This window comes from Schistocerca americana, chromosome 3, assembly GCF_021461395.2.
Source record: "Schistocerca americana isolate TAMUIC-IGC-003095 chromosome 3, iqSchAmer2.1, whole genome shotgun sequence".
Taxonomy (NCBI): Eukaryota; Metazoa; Arthropoda; class Insecta; order Orthoptera; family Acrididae; genus Schistocerca; species Schistocerca americana.
In genome coordinates this window covers 304,173,930-304,191,005 of record NC_060121.1, presented here as the reverse complement: position 1 = coordinate 304,191,005, position 17,076 = coordinate 304,173,930, and positions in this window count along the sequence as shown.

Genomic DNA, 17,076 nt, shown 5'->3' with positions numbered 1-17,076 from the left:
GTCTGTCACGACTCCTTTTGCTAAGAAACGATTACAGGTATCAAGTTGAAATTTGTCACGTACTAAGGTCTATAGTTCCTTGCCGGTGTAAAAGCTTTAAGGTTCCACGTTAATATAGTCAAAAGATACCGCCATTTAGATCACATGTTTGGGTACTCACTCACTCCTGATCAAAATCTACGAGTATAGGGTACTTCCCGTTGACACAGTATCATGAAATTGAGTAAGAGGCGAGGTTTTGCAGTACATGTAAAGGAAAAAAATCAGACAGTAGTTAATTTGTTGCTATTTCACACGAAAAGAACATTTTCTCATTTTATCCGACTGTCTTTTCATTCATCTGTTAAAACCCTTTTTTTCAGATATGGATAGATGTATGAAGTTGAAATTTGTGTCAAATACTTAAGTCTACGCTCCCTTGGCGGTGTAAAACAAAATTAAGGTTCTACGTCAATACAATGTAAAGCGATGGCCATTTATGTAATATATTTTGATATTTTGCCAGCATCGATATCGATAACAGGCAAAAAACGTCGAAATTCTCGATTTTCTGGGTGGATGGACTATCTGTACAAATCATTTTGCACCGAAATCTCGGTACCCGGGTCCCGTACGCACTTATCTGGATTTTTTCTTTAAGTAAGCGAATTGCTTCTGAACTGCTCGTGAACTGACGCTGAATACGTACTATTCTCAGAACGCTGAAACACAATTTTGGATATATTGTTTAAAAGCAATTTGTCCGTAAACTGGTAAGACCAATACCAGTATGAGAAGCTGTGTGCTAGTTTGCAACCAGCTCGGCGACCATACTTCTGTTCTGGCTACTGGTGAGACACACAGAAGTCTGATGCAGGCTGCTCTTCAAACTAAAGGCCTCCTTCTCATCGATGTGCCTCGTGGCACCAAGCGTCTGCTATGCTTTTGTGCAAAAAGTAAAGGAATTCAATAAAGTACTTTGAAATGAAAATAAAATGTCGCGTTAGTAACTTTGTCGTTCACCGGTGCAGTGATAGAACTATGAATTTTATAACATCTACGACCATAGGTATGGGACGTGAAAACTAATGTATACATAGGCCGTAATGAAAAACCACTACAGATATTTGGTGAGTTAATGCCCATGAACATGGAGACACGTGATGAAGCCTCAAAAAAGCTTAAAAGTCCCAAGAATCTTCTACTATGACGGTAGCTGCGAGAATGTCCTTTTCCTAATTTCACACTTTGTATGCATTACTTCCTCTATTTCATAGTTCTAGTCGTAGATATCATTATCAGACTTCTCATGGTCGCAAAGTTTTCCCACTTCTAAATTCTTGTATACTATAAGCAAATCGTGTGTATGTGTGCGTATGCGCGCCATCTTTCGAAGTCAGGCAAAGTAATTTTGTTTCACGACTCGAATTATGTGACTGGAGACTACAAAAAAGTGGGGAAGGGAGGTTAAGGTTTAATATCCGGTCGACAACGAGGTCATTAGGGACGGAGCACAAGATGTCGTCCTCTCTGAAGCGATTCCACTGTGCTGACTACTGCGCCACCTCGCACAGTTTGGCGTTGCAGCACCGTCAGCGTGAGAGAGAGGAAGCAAGACTGAGCGTGAGACGGAAGCATCTACAGTCAAAAAGGCGGACAGATATAGCCCGATCATACGAAATATTCTCCAAGCTTGGCGTGCAACACGGGCAACACCTCCACGGTATGTCGGCAACAACCCGCAGAAGCGTGGTTGATAAGCGACTTTGCCCGCCCATCCATTAACACTGTCGGTACTACAGCCACATTGCAGCAACATCGAAGGCAACACTATTACGACCACGCTTTGCGGTAAAATACGACCCAAGTAGACACACCTGCAGGGCATATTAAATATATTCGCAGTTGCCACTAAGGACAACCATCAGTTGTAGAATGGAATGACGACGATGAAAATTTGTGCCGGAATGGGACTCGAACTCGCATTTCCCGCTTACCGCGAGCATTCGCCTTAAGTATTTTTTTTTAAGATTCAGTAATCTTTATTGAACAAACTAACAGTACATATATATATATATATATACACACAATGCAACAGTTCTTAAAGGTACAATTTAAACATATACAAATGATTGTCAGTTAAACAAAAATATCAGGAAAAACATTAAATACAACAACACATTCTGTATTCTTCCTTTTTTTTCGATGCTTGAGAACGTCGATAAGGGTGTTTCATTATGTGATGGGTAGGCATGGCACACCCCAACTTTGAGGGGGGTCAAGGAAGACTCTGCGGAGATAATCGGCAGAAGTTTGTCGGTAAGATGGTTTTCGGGTCTCAACTTTGTACCAGAAATCGAGGACTGTATGCGGACCATTCTGAAAGAGGTATTCTGAAGCCTGTCCCCGAAACCAGATGAGTGTATTGAAGTGTCGGCAGAGGTGCCAACACCGTGTTGTTTGAGGAAGCCGAAATGCACGCTATAAGCTCACGCAGGCTGGCGTGAGGTCTGAAACAGGATACGTAATGAATGCTATAAAGAAAAGTACGTAGCTGCTGCAATACTTAACTTTAATCCATCATTTGAATACATCGTTCTGGACGGTACGTTCAAGACTATAAACTGTTAATGGCGCCTTGCTAGGTCGTAGCCATTGACTTAGCTGAAGGCTATTCTAACTATATTCTCTGCAAATGAGAAAGGCTTCGTCAGTGTAGTCGCTAGCAAGGCGTCCGTACAACTGGGGCGAGTGCTAGTAAGTCTCTCGAGACCTGCCGTGTGGTGGCGCTCGGTCTGCGATCACTGACAGTGGCGACACGCGGGTCCGACATGTACTAATGGACCGCGGCCGATTTAAAGCTACCACCTAGCAAGTGTGGTGTCTGGCGGTGACACCACATTCCTCCCCCGCAAATCGGCGAACGGTCGTGTTATAAGGCTTCCGCCCGCTGTGGGGAGGACCCCATGTTGGCGTATGCGATGAGGTGGGGAGCCTAACAACAGGCGAGGATGTGCCACCCGCACCCGGCCATTCGGTCCGAGGGGAGCTAGGAAACGCCTGAAAACCTAGTCCAGGGTGCACGCCAACATGCGGTGTATGCGCCCGTAAAGAGACAGGAGGGGCCGAAGTGTCGACCTCCATCGCGTCGGGGTACCCGACGCGCGAAGACGCCAAGTGGTCCGGAGCGGGCAAGAGGTCCATGGCGGAAGACATCTGGTCACGGGAAGCAATCGGTGGCGCGTGATCCAGGGAGGCGCTGGGCGGCTGCAGCGAAGCGTCCACTGCGGGCGGCGCCGGCGGCGGCGCGACGCCATGGGGCAAAATGGAAGGCATCGTCGGTAACACCTGGGGATGAGGCGAGCCAGTAGATGGGTCCCCAGGGCGCTGACCGGACGGCACCGTCGCTGAAAGCAGACGGGGAGCGGCAGAACCCGTGCGACGACAGAGGCGCAGCTGATTGAGATGCCGACGCACCTCACCAGAGGCCCCCAAAACCAAATACATAGCGCGGCCGAGGCAGCGAAGAATGCGCCCTACGAGCCAACGCTGTGAACTGCGATAGTTGGGATAATAGACAACGTCGCCTGGGGCAAAAGCAGGTGGCTGCCGCTGCACAGGAACCTGATGCGGCGGATGCAGCAAAGACATCAAATTTCGATGAGGACGACCGTGGAGCAACTCAGCCGGCGAGCGACCATCTCGGGGCTGAGAGCGATAAGAAGCCAAAAATAGCAACAACGCGTCCTCCCGAGAATGCGACAGAGGAAAATAGACCAGCGAATGAATTTCTGCGCTGTACGTGGAGGTACAGCCTTGGTCGGATGAAAAAGCGATGTCAGCGGTTTGTAGTCTGTGATGATGGTAAAGTGGCGACCATACAAGAAATCATGAAACATTGTAACACCAAATACGAGAGCCAAAGCTTCTTTCTCGATCTGTGAATAATTTCTTTGCGCCGACGAGAGCAATTTGGACGCAAAGGCAATAGGGCGATCATGCGAACCATCTTTGTGCGCAAGCACAGCTCCGATCCCGAAATCCGATGCATCTACCATCAACAAAAGGGGCTTCTGGGGAGCGAATGGCGTAAGGCAAGTATTTGAAAGCAACGCCGATTTCAACTGGCGAAAGGCGCTTTCGCATTCCGTCGTCCAGACAAACGGAACACCTGTACGGCGTAAACGATGAAGCGGAGCTGAAATAGAAGAGGCATTGCGCACAATCAATCACACCTTGTGATTCTAAATCGTGTAATGTTCTTGCGACCTCATCACGCAATGCGTGGGGAACATTGCGCACTCTGAAAAATTTCGGTTGCGCGTTTACTTTCAGTTCCAAATGTGCTTTATAGTTCTTAGCGCAACCAAGGCCTGGTGCAAAAATGTCTGCAAATTCTTCACATAGACTAGAAACACTCTCTGAAGGCACAGTCTGGTTCACTGATAGGACCCGATTTACTGTAGACAAGTTAAACAACTGAAATAAATCTAAACCAAACAAGTTCACTGCAGAAGAAGAACGAAGAACGTAAAATGACACAAGTTTTGTTTGTCCCTTGTATGTTGCAAGAAGGCTGCACTGTCCTAACACAGGGATCGTGTGACCGGAATATGTAGTTAGCTTAACATTTGCGGCATGCAACGGAGGTGTGCCCAGTTGTTTGTAAGTGTCTTTATTGATTAATGAAACTGCAGCTCCGGTATTGAGCTGGAATGGGATCACCTTGCCATTAATGTCCAAGTCTACAAAAAGTTTATTGTCCTGCTGACGACAAGAGCGACTGTTTCGTGCAACTTGAACAGACACTGGTACAGAATCACTCGTGACTTGACGTGATTTCCGTCGACGTCGACGCACACATTTTGTGGGACGAACACAGTCACTGTTAGAGAGAGTGGCATTGGGCGGAGTGGAATGAATTTCATGAATGTCCATGGGCGAAGGTTCACGAGCTTGGGTATTCTTGGTTCGATTCCGGCGCAAAGCAAAGGGCCTGGAACGGTTGTGAATGTCCGATCTGAGCTGTTTCTGGCAAACACTCTGAACATGTCCTTTTTCATTACAGAAAAAGCAAATAGCTTGGCGTGACGGGCAATTTTCACGCGAATGTCTAGTAGCACACCGCGGGCATGATTTTAGCACTGCATTTGCTTGCTGCCTCGGGACATGTGGTGGATAGCTGGGCGGCAGCTGCGCGGACGAGCGCGAGGGCTGTTTATCGTTCCGTGCAGCTCGCCCGGCGGGCCGGTTAATGTAACACACAGCTGGCGAAGTTTCAGATGATTCCTGAGCAAAGTCAAGTGTGTCTTGCCTGTCCAAAATGTCTATCACTTGTTGAAGGGAGGGATTGACTAATTTCAAAATTTGCTTCCGTATACGAACATCAGAAACGTTCTGTGCAATTGCATCACGCACCATAGTATCTGAATAAGGGAGTCCACATTCACACTCAAAAGCACAATCCCTGGTAAGGCCTTGCAAAGTTGCAACCCACTCCCGATTAGTTTGACCGGCCGTACGTTTTGTACGAAAGAACGTATACCGTTTTGCAACTACATTGACTGTTTCTTTGAAATAGGCATCTAAAGCAGACAAAATTTCTTCGTAGGACAGAGTTGCTACGTCGCGTAGGGGAAATAATTTCACTATCACACGGTACTTTTGCACCCCTACACACGCCAATAAATGAGGCTGCCGCTCGTTACCTTGAATTCTGTAGGCGGCGAGATGAAATCCAAATTGGCGCGACCACTCCGTCCAGCTTTCCATCGCCTCACTGAAGTGTCGAAACGGTGGTGCAACTGCATGTTGTGGGCGCGGTAGTGGTGGAGCGGCGACAGCCGCATCGGTTTGCATTGCACGTTGACCCTGGACGAGCTGTCCAAGGGCATCCAATAACGCCTGCATCTGCTGATTCTGCAAGCGATAAAATTCGGACAGTACATCTGGAGATTGTGGCGAAGCCATGACACAAGTAAATTAGAGCAATACGAAAGCGAAATCCTCTTTTAAGCCTCGTCGCCACTTTTTATATTGCTAGAGAAGGCCGAAATGCACGCTATAAGCTCACACAGGCTGGCGTGAGGTCTGAAACAGGATACGTAATGAATGCTATAAAGAAAAGTACGTAGCTGCTGCAATACTTAACTTTAATCCATCATTTGAATACATCGTTCTGGACGGTACGTTCAAGACTATAAACTGTTAATGGCGCCTTGCTAGGTCGTAGCCATTGACTTAGCTGAAGGCTATTCTAACTATATTCTCTGCAAATGAGAAAGGCTTCGTCAGTGTAGTCGCTAGCAAGGCGTCCGTACAACTGGGGCGAGTGCTAGTAAGTCTCTCGAGACCTGCCGTGTGGTGGCGCTCGGTCTGCGATCACTGACAGTGGCGACACGCGGGTCCGACATGTACTAATGGACCGCGGCCGATTTAAAGATACCACCTAGCAAGTGTGGTGTCTGGCGGTGACACCACATGTATGATGCACAGCAAGATGGTAGTGAAATACCTGGGGTAAAAACAAGAAATCTGGGGTTTCCGTCGTTGACGGAGCACGGAGGTAAAAGCACACGATTCGTTGGACGAGAATCCAAACGTTTCGTTTTAGGGGGCGCGTAAGACGGTGCTCTTTGGTGTCTTCGACCTGGCAGTCAGGGCAGAGTGGGGAGGTGGCCAGTCCTATGCGATAAAGTCGACTATTAGTCGGGGATTTGCAATAGACTAAAACATACCAGAGTGTAGACACAGACGACGGTAAAAAGTGGACATGCACACACCCCCAAACCGTACGCCAGTTAATGTCAGGGTGCTGTAGCACCATGGGGTGGCAAGGATTAGACAGCATAAACAAACGATAATAGTCTCTTGTACAGGGAGGATGAGTGACTGGAAGATCTGCCTTAACGTAACTGAGTTCTATGAAACAATTGGCGACATGGTACAATAATGGAGAAATAAGTGCCACATTGATCGGTAGATCGAGAGAAGCTGGTCGGAGGATATCTAAATGACTGCGTGTTAAGGACGGGACCGGTCCCCGCCATTGCCGCAACAAAGTATGGACAAAGAGTGCAGAAGATCGTGCCCGCACGTTGAAGAGTCCGAGGCCACCTTTGCAGGAGGCAGTGTTAGAGTATTGTAGCGGGCTTTGAAAAGTGCCCCTGCTGACAAGAAATACCCAAAGTCTGACTGGATGCGGCGGCCAAGGAGTAACGGCATTGGGAGGATCTGGGTGACGTGTGCCACTTTAGGGGTGACATACATGTTGACATAGGACACACGTTAGAGTTGGTTCAAGTTACGGTGCATTTGACCGCGGACATGGTGTCGAGTCGACTGCAAAAGCCGCTGGTAAGCGAGGGCCACTGTGCGGTGTGTGGGGCTCGTAAATTCGATACCCAAGTAACAAAAGGTGGTACCGACTGGGAGTGGGGTCGGCACCATAACCGGGAGGCCGCGCCCAATGTGCATCATAGTCGATTTGCGGACATTAAGAATGCTACCCGAAAGACGTCCATACCGGTGGATCCATTGGATGGCGTCAATGAGTTCCGTGGAGAAGCAGGTGAGAAAGAGGAGGTCGTCCGCATGAGCCCTGCAGTGAAAGTATAGTGAGATCCTGCAATCTAGAGGTAAGACCAGTAATGAGGGGCTCAAGTGCAATGGCATAGACACAGGGCATCCTTGACGCACAGAGCGGCGTATAGGAATCGGTAATCGGTCCTACAAGCCTCCCATTGACTTGTACCATCGAGACCATAGGAAGTCATAACCAGCGAATGGCATCGACAAAGAGTAATGGGAACCCCATACGTGTCGCTACCATGAGGATGAATGGATGTCAAACGGTATCAAAGGCACTCGTGAAATCGATGAACACCAGTGCTGCACGAAGGCGACAAACTGCCGCCAGCGCGATGAGATCACGGCAATCTCCTAGGGCTGTTTGTAAGGTGGCCCCACAACCACGTGCAGTCTGCTCCGGTGAAAGGACCATAGGTAAGGCGGTGCGTACGCGCGCCGGGGCGCACATATATTTTATAGTCCACATTCATTAATGTAAGGGGGCGATATGCAGAGACATGAGACCCTCCTTTCGCCTTAGGACAGGTGACGAATTCAGGTGGAATTGGGAAGGACGGAGTAAAGAGTTCCTTAATCATTTCCGTCCAGCGAGGAAGGATTAACGTGGTGAACGCCCGGTAAAACTCCACGGGGAGCCCATCCGGTCCTGGTGATTTGTTCTTGGCCCCCTTGTTGATCACATCTACCACCACTTCTGCGGTGATTGCAGACATCATGGACGCTGACTTCGCTGCGGTGAGGGTCCGATCAGGGGAAGGACGGAGATCATCAGGAAATTGCTTTGCCATCGGTTCGTCGTCATAAAATTGGTGATAATGTTCAGCAAAGGCAGACACCACTGCTGTCTGTGTTGTGTGGTGAACACTGTCGGAGGTCATTGTTGTGTTGGCCGAAGAGCCAACACCGTGTTACTAGAGGAGGCCGAAATGCACGCGTTTCAGCTCACGCAGGCTGGCGTGAGGAGGGAAGGACTGTACTGACGTGAGGTCTGGAAAATGACAAGGAATTAGAATTCAGAAAGCGGACGTAGCTAGTTTGACACTTAACTTTAATCCATTAATGATGAACGTCGCTCTTGACAGTACATGATTCACAATTTATCTGTTCAGAAGACATATAGTAACTGAATATGGCGCCTTGCTAGGTCGTAGCAAATGACGTAGCTGAAGGCTGTGCTAAACTGTCGTCTCTGCACATGAGAGCGTATGTAGTCAATGAACCATCGCTAGCAAAGTCGGCTGTACAACTGGGGCGAGTGCTAGGAAGTCTCTCTAGACCTGCCGTGTGACGGCGCTCGGTCTGCAATCACTGATAGTGGCGACACGCGTGTCCGACATATACTAGAGGACCGCGGCCGATTTAAAGGCTACTACCTAGCAAGTGTGGTGTCTGGTGGTGACACCACAGTCATGATGCTGTGGACGAAAAGTCGACGTCGACGACGATGGTCGGATGCGGCATGGATTGTGGATGGCGTTTCGTCGTGGAGGGGTCCTGTCATCGGGAACGCACCACGACACCATACAGTCGCGCACGTTGGAGAGAGAGGAGACGAGCTTTAGTACGCTGTCGATCCCTATGGGTTTCAGGTGATGGAGGGAGCGCATCGAGCTCACGGAGGACGGCGTAGTGATAATTTGTGGTGTCTCGTTGCCATGATGCTGCTTCCTTGCCACATTGCATGAAGACCTTCCCAATCGCAGGTTTGGCACATTTGAGCCACCAATGGAACGTGGATGTGTACTGCGGGAGGCGTCTTTCGCAAGACGCCCATTTAGTGGCAATACATTGTCGACAGTGTGGATCATTGACGAGGGAGGTATTAAGCTTCCAGCAACCTCTGCTGCGCCACACTGACTGAGGTGGGAGAGCCAGGGAGCAAATGACGGCGCAGTGGTCCGAAAATGCAAGGGTCCGTCGTTCAGCTTGGGCTACTTCGTTGCCAAGGTGGGAAGAGACATAAAACCGGTCTAGTCTGCTCGCAGAATGTGCTGTATAATGGGTAATACCGGGGGTATTGCCATTAATTTTCTCCCAAACGTCCACTAGACGAAAATCTTCGATTTGGGTGAGCAGCGCTGGGCATGGCGAATAACCAGGCATTTGGTCCTGCGGATGGAGGATGCAGTTGAAATCGCCTCCGATGATAAGGCGATCATAGCGCCCAGAAAACAGGGGCGCCGCGTGACGTTCGAAAAAAGTGGACCGCTGCCGTCGGTTCGTGGAACCAGACAGAGCGTAGATATTGATGATACGCGTGTCGAAGATGGTAACAATCAAGCCCCTACCAGAGGGAAGGATTGTCGCGCCCGTGAGTGGGATTCCTTCGCATATGTAGAAAGCCACTGCACGCCCTGACTGATCACATGTGGACGTGTATGAGTCGTAGCCTTAGACCGGTGGTAGTGTGGCAACTCGAGCTTCCTGAAGAAGGGCGACGTCGACGTCAGAGGCCAGAAGCATGTCACACAGGAGCTGCAGTTTGGGCGCGGTGCCGATCATGTTGATGTTCAGTGTGGCGAACCGGTACGTTTGTTTCAGTGGTGGTGGACGCGCATCTACCATCACCAAGGGAAGTAAGAGGAGGGCACCGACAGGAAGTCCCGGCCCATCTGCTGCAGTGCCTCGCTTTTGATGTTAACAGGCAGCCTTGTCCAGGGGAGGTAACTCATCCGGGGGGGGGGGGGGGGGGGGGGGGCTACCTTCCTCAACGTCGTCGGCCCATGCTCCTGTGCCGTGGGTCTGTTCAATGTGCACATGGGAAATGCATCGTGGTGAGAGAGATCTGGAGCTGTCGGCGGGGAGACAGGTGTCTCAACCTGCACACAAATGGCTCTAAGCACTATGGAACTTAACATCTGAGGTCATAAGTCCCCTAACTTAGAACTACTTAAATCTAACAAACCTAAGGACATGACACAAATCCATGCCCGAGGCAGGATTCGAACCTGCGACGGTAGCAGCCGCGTGGTTCCGGACTGAAGCGCCTAGAACCGCTCGGCCACACGGCCGGCCTATCGTTGACAGCTAACTATGGACAAGTGGATACCAATTAGATCCGTTGGTGGTATTTTAATTTCATCGCGAATAAATCTTTCTACCTGCAGGGCATTGGATCAGGCGAAGTGGGAACAAAAGTTGAAACGTAACGTCTTCTTCCGATAGTTGTGCGTCATGGTGGTCTAGAAGGAAAACGGCTCGCGATAAGCCGGAAATGCGAGTTCCAGTCCAGGTACAGCACAAATTTTCATTGTCGTCATTCCATTCTACAGCTGATAATTCTCCTTATTCCCAATTGCGAATAGATTTAATGTATTTCATAACGGCTGAAGTCGCTGCAGTGCCTGTTGCTTTGTACATGCATGCATCGCAATCAGACTAACACAGGCAGTGCCATATATTGTACACTCGTAGGAGTCTTCCAACGAATGTGAGCCTGGCAGCTGCCTTCCACACGGCTAGAAAGAAACTGCTAGATACTTGACCACTGTCACCGATTCTAGTGAGTGATCTCATGGTGCCGGTCGGAGTGGCCGTGCGGTTCTAGGCGCTACAGTCTGGAGCCCAGTGACCGCTACGGTCGCAGGTTCGAATCCTGCCTCGGGCATGGATGTGTGTGATGTCCTTAGGTTGGTTAGGTATAAGTAGTTCTTTGTTCTAGGCGGCTGATGACCTCAGCATAGTGCTCAGAGCCATTTGAACCATTTTTTTTTTTGATCCTATGGTATCGTGTCCGTTTCTCTGTTACCACTCAATTAATTATATATATATTTGCGTTTTGCGGTGAGTTACCAACGTTTACAGGAGGAGCTGATGATCTCAGTTTCTGTATGTTTTTCATTACGATTTCCTAATCGTGTCAAATTTCAACTCTCACGTTCCTCGTGGTTGGGGGCACTGGATTCCTGTTCAGCGTGAAGGCAATCAGACTTCCGTGGAAATTATTTAAAATTGTGCCTCTTATCTCGTTGCCGCCACGTTCTTCATGGTATATGACATCCGGTCAGGCTCTGCTCTTTGCTTGTCTAACACTTTAGGATTATAGGATTTTATTTAGGTCGTCATTTGCGATTAATAAACAACACATAAAACGGCCTTGTTTCCTTGAAAGACGATAATTATTTCTTCACGATAATAATATGTGGCTTAGCTCTAGAACACAAAGATGCACTCGTCTACTGCAATAACCGTAAGGCCAGATTGCGATATATTAGTCTGTAAGCATCTTAATTTGTTCTAAAAGAAAAAACTAAGAGAGAAATGTTTAAACGTCGTTAAGATTTTTTAACGTCGCAGCCGAACGCTGCTCCTCTCATATCTATCCTCAGTTATCACTGTATAATTGAAAAGGTTTGCTACCTGGGGTCGTTACACTGCCGCCTCTCCCCCCCCCCCCCCCCCCCTCCCCCAAAGTGCCAATGACACGAAAGCTTTGTTTCTGGTGATCCGGTGCATCTATGCCACTGCTTGCAAGTCTTTGTTAAACTGAAAGGCCTTGGTATGGTAGATGACTAAATATACATCGCCAGAAATTCTTCCGTCCCTGTTCCGCTGCTAGGAGCTGGAAAGGGACCCAACGGGAAAACTAGCACTAGGCGGCCACCAAACCTGCAGTTCACAGGCACATTGTCGTGATACATCATATCCGGACGGCAGCAATGCCGTTGATAGTGACGAACATGTTAGTTGCTAAATGGGAGGTGATCATGAGAAAAATGTTGTATATCAACGAAAGGGTAAACTTCTAAGAGTTGGAGTGTAGGATGTCAAAAGTGTGAAGGTGGTTGGGAAGCTAGAAGAACTGAAAAAGGAAACGCAAAGGCTCAGTCTAGACATAGGGGGTGTCAGTGAAGTGAAACGAAAAGAAGGTAAAGATTTCTGGTCAGACAAATGTAGAGTAAAAGCAACGAAAAAAGTTCTAATTGGAGTACGATTAGTCATGAATAGGAATTTAGAGATGAGAGAGAGAGAGAGAGAAAGTGTATGACGATACTGAACGTGTAATTCAGTATGTAAACAGAGCTGAAAGTCTAATAAAATTGGAGACAGGAACGCTGTCGTGTGGGAAGGAATGGAAGACAGAGATAGAGAAGAATGTAGGGTCAGTAGTGGCGTGATAGAGGAGAAAGACTAAATGAGTGGTGATATAAATTTCAGCAAGGTAACAGCGAATATACTGTTCACAAATCACAAGAGGCGGAAGTAAACCTGGAAAAAAACCGGAGATACGGGAAGACTCCATTTGAATTACATCATACTCAGAGAAAAATTCCGAAATCAAATACTGTATTGTAAGGCGTAACCAGCAGCGCCTATAGGATCAGGTCACAATTTAGGAATGACAAAATTAGAGTAAAGTTTAAGAGAACCGTTCGGAAGAGATCAATGTGAAAAGAAATGGGATATTGAAGTACTGAGCACTGATGAGATGCATTTAAGTTCTCTAAGGCTGTAGATACTGGGATGAGGAATAGCACAATAGACATTTCAAATTAAGAGTAAACGGACATCTATAAAGACGACAATCATAAAAGTAGGACAGGCAAATGTAAGTATAAGGATGGTAATTGGAAAGAAACCTTGTATAGCAGATGAAATACAGGTACACCCATTAACTGATGAAGAAAGAAAATACAAAAATTTGGAGGAAAAGACAGGAATACAGCAATACAATTCACTTAGGAATGAAATAAACAGGAAGTGCCGGAAAGCCAAGGAAAAATGGCTGCATACAAAAATGCAAAGAAATCGACTCTGAAAAGGAGCGAGCCATGCTACTAGAAAAAGATGCAGCTCGTTCCATTCTATAAGATGGGTCAAAATATCAACATGCAGAACTGCAGACGTATCTCACTGTCATCAATTTGTTATATAACTTTACTCATTAGTCTTCTGACTGATGCGGCCCACCACCAATTCTCTCCTGTGCCAAGTTATTTGTTCATAGCCTTACCTCACTCCGTAATCTTGTGCAAATTTCTCTGAACAAAGGGACTGGTTATGTTTTCTCTTACCCTGTGCCATCTAGTAACGAATTTGGAACAAGTGTAAGAATATGCAAGAGAGTACCGAAAACGCAATAGCACCGAAAGCGCGCTTTTTGAAATAATGGGACTTACAATGTCTGACATTCCCACTTTGATATGGTAAACTGATTTCAGAAGACGGACAAAGCGATTTCAATCGCTTTTTAGTTTTATGCTAACTTATTTCCATATCTGTTATTTTGTCCTATATGTGACTGTTGGAAGTAGAAACTACATTGGTGCAGCAATTACGGAAGGTATAGCGAAGTGCTTAATAATCTGTCGCTTCCGGTAAGGAATTTCACCTGAATTATTGACTCTAATACTTCATCGTTTCACTCGTTTCTTTCTCCTTACTTAACACGGTATTATTAGATTCCTTTCTTCTCTATCTGTCTTTTGGTACAAATTTTGCTATTGATTTGAAACAAACTTCCAGATGTAATAGAGACTTGACATTTTGGCTTAGAACTGAATGAGACAGCAATAGTAACTCGCTTTTTTGTCGGTCTGTCCGGGAAGGTTGAAGATGTAACACCTGACATCTTGGCTATCCTCCGGGATGAAGGTGTAAGTCCAGTAAAAAATTTCACGCATTCAAAACTGAAAAGTAGAAATTAATTATTTAAATTAACACTTTTTTATGTCGAACTAAAAGTATCTGTATGGAGATCGGAATCTGTATGGCACTACAAGAAATTGATTTTTATTTATTCATTTATTTATTTATTATTTTAGTCCGATATAAAAGGATGCAGACGTCATAGCCCGAATTACTTTGCCACCAATTACTACAGTTGAAGAAAGCTGGGAGAAAGTGAAAGAGTATGCTCACGAAGCTGCACATGAAATTCTTGGAACAACAAAACCAGGGCGACGGAGGATCGATAGAGATTCGTGACTTTGGAATGACACCGTCAAAGACGCGGTAGACACAGGGAAACGATTGTATCATGCGTTTCTTGCCAATAAAACACCGGAGCGATGGATGCGTACAGAACAGCCCGAAGACATGCAAAACAGGCTATAGCAGCAACCAAATCCTCGCGTTATGCTGATCTATACGCAAAACTTGACAAACGTGAAGGAGAGCGGGACTTATACCGACTCGCTAAAGCAAGACAATTCAGAAGATGTTCATCGGTTCTACGGAGTCAATGATGAGACGGGTAATATGCTAGTTGACTGGAAGAAGGCTAGAGAACTATGGCGCAGCTACTTGAAGAAGATCTCAACAGAAGAGTTCCCCCATCCACCAATACCCACCGGCCATGTTGTTGAAGGGCCCGTAAGAGAAATTGCAGTTGAAGAGGTCAAGACCGCTTTGAGGAAAATGAAGCCTGGAATAGCCACCGGCCCAGATGACCTTCCAGCAGAGTTATGGTGTTCCTATCGTTGGAAGGCAGCCGAATGGTTAACGGAACTGTTCAACAAGCTCATTGACGAGGAACAAACACCAACTGAATTGTAGCAGAGCATCACGGTGCCTATCTTTAAGATGAAGAGAAATCCCGTTTGACTTTTCTGCCATGCCATGAAAATCTTTGAGCGTGTTCTGGACCAAAAGATCACACAGATTTCCAGAATCCAAGCTGGATTTGTAAAGAACTGCGGCACAAGTGATGCGATTCATGCTGCAAGACTCTTAGTCGAGAAACATCATGAGAAAACCAAGCCGCTGCATCTAGCATTCCTGGATCTCGAGAAGGCTTTTGATCGGGTGCCACACAGTCTCATCTGCCTAGCAGTGCGACAGCATGATGTGCCGGAACAGCTTATTAACCGAGTGCAGTTACTTTATACACCACCAAGAAGTTATGTCCGTACAACCTCAGGACTATCCAAGGACTTCCCCATCACAGTCGGCGTCCATCAAGGTTCTGCATTATTACCACTTCTGTTCATTCTCGTAATGAACACCGTGACAGCTGATCTGCACCGGCCATTACCATGGACCCTACTTTATGCTGACGACGTGATGATGGCAGCAGAAAACAAGCTTGATCTGAAGAGCCTAACTCAAGAATGGAGTGACCGTTTGGTGCAACATGGTTTGCGCCTTAATTTGAAGAAAACCAAGTATATGACATCAGACGGACATGAAATGGGAACCATCACAATTAATGGTGAAGATCTGACTCGTGTGAGTAAGACTGTTGACGGCCGATTCACCGAAGAGGTCAAGACCAGAACTCAGGCAGCCTGGATGAAGTGGCGAACAACAACCGGAGTCACTTGCGACCGCAGGATGAAAGATAATTTAAAATAAAAAATCTGTCGCACTGTCATCCGACCAGTCGCCTTATTTGGTTGTGAGTGCTGGCCGACTACAGTTGAGACAGACCGCCGTCTAAGTGTAATAGAAACGAAGATGCTAAGGTGGACAGCAGGCCTCACTAAGTTAGATCACGTTTCTAATGACAGCATTAGGAAACAGTTTGGTGTTGCACCGATCCAAGACAAGATGCGTGAGAGTCGTCTTCGATGGTTTGGACATGTTTACGGACTGGTGATGACTCTATTGCCAAGGCGGGTTACACACTCGAAGTCGTCGGCAGTAGACCCAAAGGACGACCTAAGAAACGTTGGGCTGATACAATTCATAACGACCCTAAATGCTTGAACATCTATCCAGATGCAGCTCTTGATAGAGCGAAATGGAGACAATGGACCCATGTAGCGGACCCCTCAGGCACGCGGGACAAACACTTAAGGAAGAGAAGAGTCCGATTTAAAAAAAATCATGTTATATTGAAAATTTATTTTCATTAAATCATTATTCTTAACTTATTTCCGAGCATCAAATTTCATTTGCATCTACTATCTTTTCCTGAATATTTGCACTGTTCCCGTTTCAGTGCTCTATAATTCTGTCTTTCATACTAACAGAAGTAGCAACTCATTCCTTATTTTCATATCAGTTCCTGGTACCAGTAAAGTTCTTTTGTTGACTAAAACGTCCTCCGGCTGCGCCAATCTACTTCCGAGAGCTGCCTTCCAAATATACACTATACGATCGAAATTATCCGGTTTAAATGGCTCTGAGCACTATGGGACTTAACATCTATGGTCATCAGTCCCCTAGAACTAAGAACTACTTAAACCTACCTAACCTAAGGACATCACACACATCCATGCCCGAGGCAGGATTCGAACCTGCGACCGTAGCGGTCGCGCGGTTCCAGACTGAAGCGCCTAGAACTGCTCGGCCACACCGGCCGGCGAAATTATCCGGACACCTATTAGTGGACATTAATGTGGTATGTGTCCATCCTTCGCCTTAATGACGGTTTGAACTCTGGTGGTGACCATTTACATGAGATGTCTGAATGTCTGTGGAGAAATTGCAACGCAATCCTCCCCAAGAGCCGAAACCAGAGAAGAAGTGGTGCTGAACGCCAGAGTCTGGGGAAGTCGACCTTCCGACTCATACCACAGCTGTTCCATTGGGCTCACATCTAGAGTCAGGGCAGGCCAGTCC